Source organism: Canis lupus, chromosome 16 (assembly GCF_011100685.1).
Source record: "Canis lupus familiaris isolate Mischka breed German Shepherd chromosome 16, alternate assembly UU_Cfam_GSD_1.0, whole genome shotgun sequence".
NCBI lineage: Eukaryota > Metazoa > Chordata > Mammalia > Carnivora > Canidae > Canis > Canis lupus.
In genome coordinates this window covers 53,104,400-53,115,651 of record NC_049237.1, presented here as the reverse complement: position 1 = coordinate 53,115,651, position 11,252 = coordinate 53,104,400, and the positions used below count along the sequence as shown (strand labels likewise).

Sequence of the window (11,252 nt, the reverse complement as noted above, 5' to 3'; positions counted from 1 at the left end):
TAGTTGGGCTTGAAAAAAGCGTAGAAGACCTTAGGGAATCCGTTTCTGGAGAAATAAAAACTAAAATCTAATCATGTTGAAATAAAAAAGGCTATTAATGAGATGCAATAAGGAATGGAGGCTCTAACTGCGAGGATAAATGAGGCAGAGAGAGAATTAGTGATAGAGAAGACCAAATGATGGCGAATAAAGAAACTGATTGACCAAGTTCCATATTCCATCAATTCTAGAATAACACATGTGCTGTATCACTGAGAATTTGCCAACTCTGCCCTCCCTGACTTCAACCATCACTAATTTCAATTGATAGTTCAGTGTACTCCTAATACAGATTTTCTGACTTTACCCTCATCCTACATGTAACCACTCCTGACTCAATGTAAGTGTTCTCTAGAATATATTTTTTCTTAAAATTTAGGTCTGTGATTGGAATTTTCATAATTTTCTTCTTCAGGAAGTTTAGTTAGGAACATCTGGTAGTAATGGCTCATAAGTAGCAATGTTACTCCATATGGACTGAGTGGTAAAAGTGGTGATTATATAGTTTTCATTAAAAAAATAATGTGAGTCCATCTTGTTTTAGTTGTGGTGGTGAACATCTTTCAAGGTGAGAGTAGATTCCACTTTCTCAGAAGGGTGCTTTTAGCACCAATAGACAATGAAAGATCAAATCACCAATTGATTAGTTAAGATGATTTATTTTGGCAACTGGAAAGAGCAGTTCAACATGCAGGGTCTCTTCTAGCATATTCAGAGAACCTCATTTTTTTTCCCCACAAGTGTTTAGACTATAGTTTACATATTATTGAACCGAATAAATTGATAATACAAGCACCCTAACCATTTATAATCACCAATATCTACAATAACCGCTCTTTAGTTTTATAGTCTACACTATAACTTTTATTGGGAGTAATAGCAACTCGAAACAGCCATATTCAACCTACAGAAAACTTAAAATATTTAAGAGTAATTATCAAAGGGAATGGAAAGAAAAAAAAAGTTATTTTTAGTCATGTGATAGATAAGCTGTCTACAAACTGGACTTCCATGTCCTAACACAAACATCCAGAAATGCTGTACAAGAGAGCTCCCAGTGTGGAACTGGAAGTTAAACTGTCAGCTGAAGCCATAGAAACACTGGAACCCCTGCCTGTCTTGGTAATGCAAGGCTTGCATTTTAATGACCACGTATGGAATGAGAGATGAGGCTTTGATTCTAGACAGAGCAGTAAGTCAGGAATGAGTTTCTTGCACATTGTTAAGGCAATTTAAAGCAATGAATTCTAGTATTTTTCTAATCCATAGCTTAAAAAATATTTTTTATAAGTCCTACTGATATAAATAAACAAATGTGGCTGTTGGTATTGGCCTACTACCCATTCAACCAGATAGCACACTGGTTGGCAATCTCTGCCTTATTGCACCCCTTACTAAAGAGGGGACCAAGAAAAATCTTCAATCTGGCAAAATGAAAGTAGTAGGAAAGGTACTTGGAGTGTACCTAAACTAGAGGGGAGGAAAAAGCTCCTTTGAGAATTCATAACTAAAGCTTGTCTATCTGGGTTTAGGCTTCAAATTTATAAGAAATTAATCCTTGAAAGATGGCACAGGGTGATTTTTGGTAGAAGGAAGCACATACTCATCAAAAGGACATGCTTTCAACCCAAGTCTTGAAGGATTTTCAAAGATTAATCACCCTCAAGTATGTCAATTGAAAATGCTGGTCACAACCGTCAACACAAAATGGACATACCTTTTACAATTTCTAAAAGAAAAGGATAGAGTTTTATTTGAGCCCAATTTAGGACAGCTGCCTGGGATGCCAAGGAACATTTGGTGTGGGGTTATAAACATTTTCTATATAAAAAGTTATAAATCCTTAGACAAAAGAACATTTCAGAAAGTTGCAGACCTTCTTTTAGGCTTCTAGTGTATGTATGGCTGTATAATGAAATCTTATGGGAGCCAGGGAAGTTTCTCCCTTTTCTTATCTTTTGTGTTCAGAATGCTCCTCTTTGGTTATTTACCGAAGAAGAAGGTGTACAAAGAGTGCTCTGGGCAGAAATAGAGCCCATGCTGAGAGGTTTTGCTGAGTCATTTTGACCTTGGTAAAGATTACAGTATGGCTTCCTTGGGAGCCCAGGAGCAAGGCCCCCAATTTTAAAGTCAGTAATTTCCTTTATCACAACCTAACCTGAGATACCATTCACATAGTTTAAAATTTTAGAAAACAATGCTATTTAATGTTTAAATAAAAACATTGAAGTTGTAAGGATTTAAAGCTGTGCCCAGGCATTGCACAAAACAAATTGGGGATAATGTTTCTGAAAAGCAAGAAACGTAATGAGATTTGGAAAGTAGAGGTACATGGGTTTCAGCCATATTTGTAATGTTTAATTTCTTAATTGAGTTGGTTGGTATTAGGTGTTGGTTATTTTTCACTTTTATGCCTGTTAGGTGACAAAATAAACTGAAAAAACTAAGCAATTTAAGAATAGGATTTACTTCTTTCCCAGTTTCTGCCTCCTTCCCCCTGTCTCTGCCGCTTTTTCTGTCTCCTTTTCTCTGTCCACGTATCTCAATCTCTCCTCTCTCCCCACCCACTCCTCTTTGAGGCAGGTCTCCTACCCAGAATAAGAACAAGAAAATTAGCTGAGGGGATATAATAATCCTGTTAAGCTTGCCACGTACCAGTGCTTGGTACCAGGGATTTGGGTCAATACAACCAAACTACAAAGTTAACCAGAGAAGAGAGAAGAAGTGATTTGTCAAATGAGGAGCAAATGAAATGGATTCATCTATTAGGAACAAAAACTGTCCAAACATAAACTCTTACCGTCTCTCCTTTTACGTTTTGCCTGGTGAGTAGTTCGCATGGTTCTTTTTTTTTTTTAATATTTTATTTATTTATTTGACAGAGAGCGAAAGAGAACACAAGCCTGGGGAGCAGCAGGCTCCCTGCTCAGCTCGAACCATATGGGGTTCGATCCCAGGACCCCAGGATCCTGACCTGAGCTGAAGGCAGACACTTAACTGACCCAGGCGCCCCTGCATAGTCCTTTCCTGATGAGATTTTTATGATCCGTGGATTCCTCCTTTCTCTACCTTTGATTTTTTTTTTTTTTATTTTAACAGATTCTTTGGCTTCTGCCAAAACATCAATACATTTCAAATGATATACTATAAACAGAATTGGATTTGGATTAGGGGATTGCAGTTTGGTTTAGCTATAGCTATTATCAGGATAGCTTTGGATAATAAGCTTGATTTCTTTGAAAGTCAAACTTATTATTTTCAAATTTCCATATAAGATTCAGTCTTCTAGGTTCTCTCAGATCCCAAATGACTTTTTTTTTTTTCAGATTCACTTAACCTGAATAATATATCTCTATATTGACAGGATTCATGACTTAAATGAAAGTACAAAACCTGCCTTCACATGATTATAAAAACCATTGCAAATACATTATTCTCCGTAACCTCTCCTTTGCTCCAGATAATACTGCTTTGCCACTTCATCTTCTTCATGGTCATTGGATGAACACTTCTGAATACTTCCAAAGACAGTTTTATTTTACTTTGAATTTGAAGATCAAACACAACAGTAATAAGCCTCAAGCATTTACATAATCCTCTTCAAATGTATAGATTTGTTTACATCTGGTGTTTAGCCTGAAATGAAACAGAAAAAAAATACTCCTGTTTGTTTTACTTAGTATAAATTTACTCTGTATGGCCGTTATCCTTTCCATTTCTTCATACTGTTTAATACATACATTTGATATTTTAATTAACACCGTCGACAATGGCTTATGAACTTTAGATTTTGATAAAGAATGCATGCAATGATTTGACGTCTGTATATACCCATAATCCTCACCACAATTAAGAGAATGAATGTGCCTACAATCTCCCCAAATTTCTCAGGCCCCTTGTTAATAATCATCCTCCCTTCCCTCACCTTTCGGCAACCAATGTCAGGGTACGTAGTGGTATTTTACAGAAGCCCACATAAATAAAATGACACAGTGTGGCTTTTTTCAGCATAATAAATCTGAGATCATGCATGTTCTTGTATACACCAATAGTTAATTTTTTTTTTTTTTTGCTGAGTAACCTTTCATACACTGAAATTTGTTAATCCAATCATCGATGATGGCCCTATGTGTTGTTCCCAGCATTGACTACAAATCTGTATTCAACATTTTGTGTACCATTTGTTGGCATGGATATATACTCTTTCCTCTTGGGTAAATACCTAGGAGTGGAATGGCTGGATCATATGGTAGGCATATCTTGAACTTACTAAGAAGCTGTTAAATTAAAAAAAAAAAAAAAAAAGCTGTTAAATTGTTGCACTAAGTGGTTGTAGTATTTTCCATCGCCATGCCAAGGTATGAGCGTTCTAATTTCTCCGCATCCTCGCCAGCACTTGCTATTGCCAGGCACTCTAGAAGATGTGTTGTAGTGGCTCACTGTGACCTTAATTTGTGTTTGCCTAATGACTACTGATGTTGAATATCGTTTCATGTGTTTTTGCCATCCCTATCTGTTCTTCGGTGAAGTATCTGTTCAATACTGTCCCCCTTTTCGGTAGATAATTTTTGCTACTGAGGTGAGGGCATTCTCTGCGTGTCCTGGATAGTATTTCTTTATCAGACACATCACTTAGAAAAATTTTCTCCCAGACTGTGGTTTGCTTTTTCATTTTAATGAACTGTAATCTTCTAATGATCAGGAAAAGTGAATTTTATTAAGACCGTGTTACCAGTTTAGTTCTGACGTGGATTACTGTTTTAAGTATCATATCATATTTAAGAAATATTTGCAAAATCAATTTCATGAAGATTTTTCTCCTGTGCTTATTTTTTGAAGTTTTATAGTTCTACGTTTTACATATGTATGTGATCCACTTTGATATAATTCTTATATTATACAAGATAGGGCATAAAATTCACTTTCTGCTGTATATAAAAATGTGTAACTTTTCTCACAATAGTTGCAGAAAACACTATCCTTTCATCTCCGAATTGCTTTTGAACCTTGGTCAAATCAGTTGTGCATTTCTGGACCCATTTCTGGACTTCCTGTTCTGTTACACTGATTTACTTGCCTGTTGATGTAATGCCAGTAATGTACTGTTTTTGTTACATTAATGTGACTTTTAAAATCTTAAGTCAGATAGCGTTCTTCAGTTTAATTTCTTCAGAATAATTTTAGCAATTCTAATTTCTTTGGATTTTTCTTTGAATTATAAAATCATCTTGTCAATTTTTACAAAAATTGTGCTGGAATTTTCATTGGGATTTCATTGCATCTGTAGATGAATTGGGGGGGGGGATTTCAGATGCTAACATTGAATCATCTGACTCATAAAAAATGGGATAGCTTTTCCTTGGATATTCTTAAATTTTAACCATGTTTCATAGTTTTCAGTGTACAGGTCTTGTACACCTTCTGTCAGATTTATTCCTAAGAATTTCATATTTTTGAATCTATTATAAATATTGCCTAATTTCAGCTCCCAACTGTTGATGCTAATATTTGCAAATTCAATTTTTTATATCTTGCAACCTTACTGATCCACTTAGTACTTTTGGCGGCTTTTTTGTAGAATGTGTAAGATCTTCGGCTTTGACACGCATGTATAATAAACATGTGAATAAAGATGGAAAAAGTAAAACTATCTCCTTGTCTATTGTACTGGATTGTATGATCTATTGTACTGGGTAAAATTCTCAGTTCAATGTTACATAGACGGACAAGGGAAATTTGTCTTTTTCCTGATCTTAGAAGATCTCATTATTAATTATATTAGTTGTAGATGTCCTTTGTTATATAGAAGAAGTTTCCTTTTATTTCCACCTTTCTGAAAGGTTTTATCAGGAATGGATTTTGTTTTTTGTTAAAATGCTTTTTCTGAGTTCAATAAGATTATCATATAATTTTATTTAGTTTGTTAATATGGTTAAGAGTATTGACTTAGCTCTGGGGCGCCTGGGTGGCACAGTTGATCAAGCATCCCACTCTTGGTCTTGGCTCAGGTCCTGATCTCCGGGTCATCAGATCAAGCCCTATATCAGGCTCTATGGTCAGTGTGGAGTCTACTTGAGTTTTTTTCTCTCTTTTTCTGTTTCTGTCTCCCCCTCTGCCCCTCCCGCTCATGCTTGTACATGCTCTCTCTCTCTAAAAAGAAATAAAACCTAGAAAAATGGGTATTGACTTAGCTTAAAATATATAAAACCAAGCTTGTATTCCTGGTCATGATGTCTATTTATAATATACGTATCTGCTTTTTTTTTTCCTTACAGAATTGTTATATCTGTGTTCTATAAAGACTACTAGTCTGCAGCTTTCTTTATAATGCTTAGTTTGGCCTCACAGAATGTATTGAGAAGCATTCCATAACACTTTACTTGTGGGAAAGTTTTTCAAATTACAAACTCATTTTCTATAATAAATACAGAGTTGTTTGAGTTAAGTCTTTTGTCTTTGAAGGGATTTGTCATTGTTCTGTCATTTGAATTGTTGGATATATTGGCAGAAAATTGATCATAATTTAAAAATCCTCTTTGTAGAATAAGATTTATAGTTGTATTCTTTTGTTTTCAATGTAGTTTGAGTCACAGCCTCCCCTTTTTTTCCCTAGCCGTTATGACTAGCGATTATTTTTTTTCCTGTAAATCCAGTTTTGGTAAACATGGACTTTTTTTCTTTCCATTTTCTCTTTTTCAGGTATATGCACTCTTACCATTAATACTATTTTCCCTCTAATCTTGGGTTTATTTTGCTCTTTTTTTTCCTACTTGCTTAAAATGGAACATGAGATCATGAATTTGTTTTCTTAAACACTTTTTTTGATCTAAATTTCTGCCTTTGCATGGCCTAGCAGCAGTCCATTTATCCTTACATTTTGTCTTTATTTACATTCAATTTAAAGTACTTTCTAATTTTCTTTTTGATTTTTGCATTGACCCATGTGTTATTGAGAAGTTTGTTTAATTTCCAATTAAGGATTTTGCAGAGATTTTTGTTAATGATTTATTATTAATTTATTATTGTGGTCAGAGAATATAGTTTGTATGAATCAAATCCTTACAAATTTCTTGAGAAATCTGTGGTATTATCTATTTCAGTAAGTGTTCCATGTGCACTTGAAAAGAATGTATGTATTCTGCTGAGTAGAATGTTCTAAAATGTTAATTGGGCTGATTTGGTTGAGTGTTATTGATGTGTTTCATATAATTACAGATTTCCTGGATTTATCAATTATTCTTAGAATGGTGTCAGTCTCCAACTATAGTTGTGGAAATGTATTTCTTCTTGTAGTTTTATCAGCTTTTGCTTTGTGTGTTTTGAAGCTCTGTTAAGTACATAAAATTTAGGATTTGTATGCCTTTTATGAATGTATCTCTTTATGAAAAGATCTTCATTCTTAGTTATATTCTTCTGGAATCTGCTTTGACTACTATTAATGTAGTTTAGAAGGTTTATTTTGATTAGTTTAGAACGGTCTATCATGGCCACCTTTTTGCTTTTTATCTTCTTAGCTATTAATATTGAAAGTGCATTTCTTCTAAATAACAAAGTTGGGACTTGCCTTTTTATCTAATCTAACAACATCTGCTTTTTAATTATACTATTTGTCATTTACATTTAATGTGATATGGTTGGGTTTAAGTCACATTTGAAGTTAATGCAAGTTAGGACTAGGCATCTTCAATTTCAGCAAGGATTAAGGCCTGTTTATATTCCCATACTTTGTTAAAAATTGAAAATGAGAATTTGACAATATGTGACAAAACTGAACATAAAAATAAGCGCAGCTATCTTCCTATATTTGTCTTTATAAAATGCTAACCTATCAAGTAACTGTAGCATTTAGTGAGAGACTATAAATTCTATTTCTACTTTCAAGGAGGAGGCTTCATTTAAAAGAGAAATATCTAAAATTTTAATTGGAAAATCCCTAACTTTTAAAGATATTATTACACGTATAGCATAAAGCTAGTTCAATAAATACTCATTAAATTGCACTGCTTGTGTTGTCTTGGATTTCTTTTTTTTTTTTTTTAAAGATTTATTTATTTATTTATGATATACAGAGAGAGAGAGAGAGAGAGAGAGAGAGGGGCGGGGGGGCAGAGACACAGGCAGAGGGAGAAGCAGGCTCCATGCAGGGAGCCCGATGTGGGACTCGATCCCGGGTCTCCAGGATTGCGCCCTGGGACAAAGGCAGGCGCTAAACCGCTGAGCTACCCAGGGAGCCCCCTTATCTTGGATTTCTAGTCCAGTACATGTTGGAAGGTGCCCCAACATTGTTTCTCTAGATTCCTAAGATTATATTTAGTCTTCTGGTTTCGAGCCGACATAACAGTGAGAAGTAGCCATAAAAGTCACCTGCAGATACAGAAATACTTCGGTCTTGCTGGTCACATTCCTAATGTTGCCTAATAAAATATGCTGCACTTGATGTGGCCCAAACCCTTCAATTAAAGGAATGTGGCCTTCTCACTCCTAAGTACATGAGGAACCTCTTCACACATTGTCAAAAGAAGGTAATAAATTTGATAAACAGAGGTTAAACTATAGCTCACAACAAAACAAAACTGATTAATGAATCCAGTGAGAAATTTGGTATCTTTACATTTCTATTATTTGATATTTTATGCCTAAGTGATTAATGCATATTATACACAGGGTAACTAAGAAATTGAACTGTTAACAAAATTATTAATATACAATATTAAGTGTAATGACTGTGATTTTCATATACTTCACTCAATTATTATTCACTGGAGAAGACAAATGTTACGATGTAACTTAGAATGCTAATTTAATAGTTGCCTGCATTGTGTAGATAAGCTCCTAACAGGATCTATTTTGGTTTAATTGATAGTTATAACTATTTTGAATCACTTATGTATACTCTTATCGTGACAGATTTTTTAAAGACCTAAAATATTGGGTAACTTGGTTATAATATCTAGAGACCTATTAAGTTGTTGAAAAAATTAGATCATAGAACATTTTCAGAGGAAAGTGATACTAGCTGCGAAATCCTTGTTACTGAGATATATAATTATGTTTCTGACAAAAAGATATGATACCTTCTTAATAATTGTGTCAGTACACAGAACTGTAGAGTATTTAGCGAGGAATATACAAGTGATTATCTGTCTCTGATGCCCTAATATGATAGTCTGATAACAATTATTATGAACACTACTCCAGATAGAAGTTTCATATTCAGCTTTCACTAATCTAGAGAATAGCTGCTTTAGCCAAGGCAAGTGACCTGTTTATAGGACATATGGTGATTACTTGTCATGTTCCAACAGTAAGTAGTCCTGAAATCTCAACACTTCTAACAGCAATTTCTCACTTTTTTTTTTTTCTATTAGTGATTATACACCGAGAAACAATGTCCTAGGGTTATGCTGGAATGTATGGTTTGGAAATACGGGAGAGTTCCTGGTGCATGTCACAAGCTCAAGTCACATTAAATCTTCATCCACAAATAAATGTGATTCTGTTAAGCAGAAAGGAAGAAGTAGAGATCTTAAAGGAGAAGGACAAATAGGACAGTACTTATAGGATTGCATTGAAGTCGAAATTCAGACTGTACTCCTGATTTTTGTTAGTAAGTATGGAGAGCTAGAGATTTTGATACAAGCATCATCAATGGCAGATGATTCCAAACAATCTCAGAGAAGCCTCTAAATGACCTATTGATATTTGTATATTTTAGACATCCTGCTTGGTACAGAGAATAAAATGGTGTTGAAATGACTTAACATGGGGATCTCTGGGTGGCTCAGCAGTTTAGCACCTGCCTTAGGCCCAGAGCATGATCCTGGGGTCCTGGGATCAAGTCCCACATCAAGCTCCCTGCATGGAGCCTGCTTCTTCCTCTGCCTGTGTCTCTGCCTCTATCTGTCTCTCTTTCTCTGTGTCTCACGAATAAATAAATAAAATCTTAAAAAAAAGAAATTACTTAATGTTACTAATTTCCTAGGTATTTGGAAAAATATTTTCAAATTCAGAATGCCACCTGAATGCAATATCTTGTTTCTTCTAGCATTTCTTGCAGAAGAATGTATGTATAGCCATCTTTAGAAAAACAGACCAACACATAAGCAACACATATTGTTTAAAACTAATGATGTCGTGTTGACATACCTCCACTGAGAGATGTGGTCTATATTCTACTCCCTGCTTGCAAACCTGGGTGGACTTTTGTGACAAGCTGACCAGAGCAACCAGTGGAATGTAGCAGAGTGGTGATGCATGGCTCCTAGAGCCTGGCAGTAAGTGTCCATATGGCTTCTACCTAGGTATCTTTCCCCTGGAAGGCTTGCTCTAGGAATGGAAAGACCACCTGTGGTCATATTCTGGCTGACAGGTCCCCCTAAACCTTCAGTTGACCATTGATCTATAAGACATGTGAGAGAGTAAGCTTTCAGATGTTTCTAGGCCTGGATTTGGGAGTTCACCTGTGTTCCAAACACCATGGAACAGCAGTTAAACAGTCTTACAGGTCTTTTCTGAACTCATGATGATTGGAAACAGAGATAATCATTACTGTTTAAAGCCTCTAAATTATGGGGTAATGTGTTGCACAGCAGTAGACATGCCTCCATGTGGCTCTTGTAGTGGGGTTTGAGTTGAAGACAGTGCCCATGCTCTTCAAGCTACCACCATACTTGTCCCTCTTCCCCCCCACCCCAACCCCCACAAATCCAGCCCTACTTCTTGCTTCAATGACAAGGTTTAGGAGATTTGATGTCCATGCCGGCACCAGTGTCAGGGAGGAAGACTGAGTTGGGATTGGGAAAAATGTGCTCAGAGTGATGATAATTCTTGCAGTAATTTCTACAAGTATGGTGCCTTCTGTAGTGAAGGAGAAATGCTAGATCTGGCTACACTTTGAGTTTGCTCTATATGTAATTTCATTATAAAATTTGATTTTTTTTTTTGCTTAGATTGCTAATGGTTAAAATAAAGTTTTTTAAATTATAAATGATGTAAAGCTATCATTTCATTATTAGAATGCATTAACAAAGCTTAAATATTAAATTACCACTGCCATCTTAAGATTTTTGAAACACCCACTTTTAATATGTTAATGCTTATAATAGATGTTTATTTGAAGTTATTGACATATTTTTTCACATAAGATGTTCTGGACAATTAAAAGGAGTGTATTTCTAAAATGAACGGTTAATGAAGCTGTGCTCATACTGTTT

The 11,252-nt window shown here is 35.2% G+C and overlaps 1 long non-coding RNA gene across 1 annotated transcript; it reads left to right on the top strand.

Annotated features, from left to right (window-relative positions):
• The first annotated feature begins 245 nt into the window (after positions 1 to 245).
• On the top strand, positions 246 to 9,778 carry LOC119874683. Its single transcript, XR_005371668.1, has 3 exons — positions 246 to 379; positions 2,623 to 2,864; positions 9,408 to 9,778. It is a non-coding gene; the product is annotated as an uncharacterized LOC119874683 (long non-coding RNA).
• The last annotated feature ends 1,474 nt before the right edge of the window (positions 9,779 to 11,252 follow it).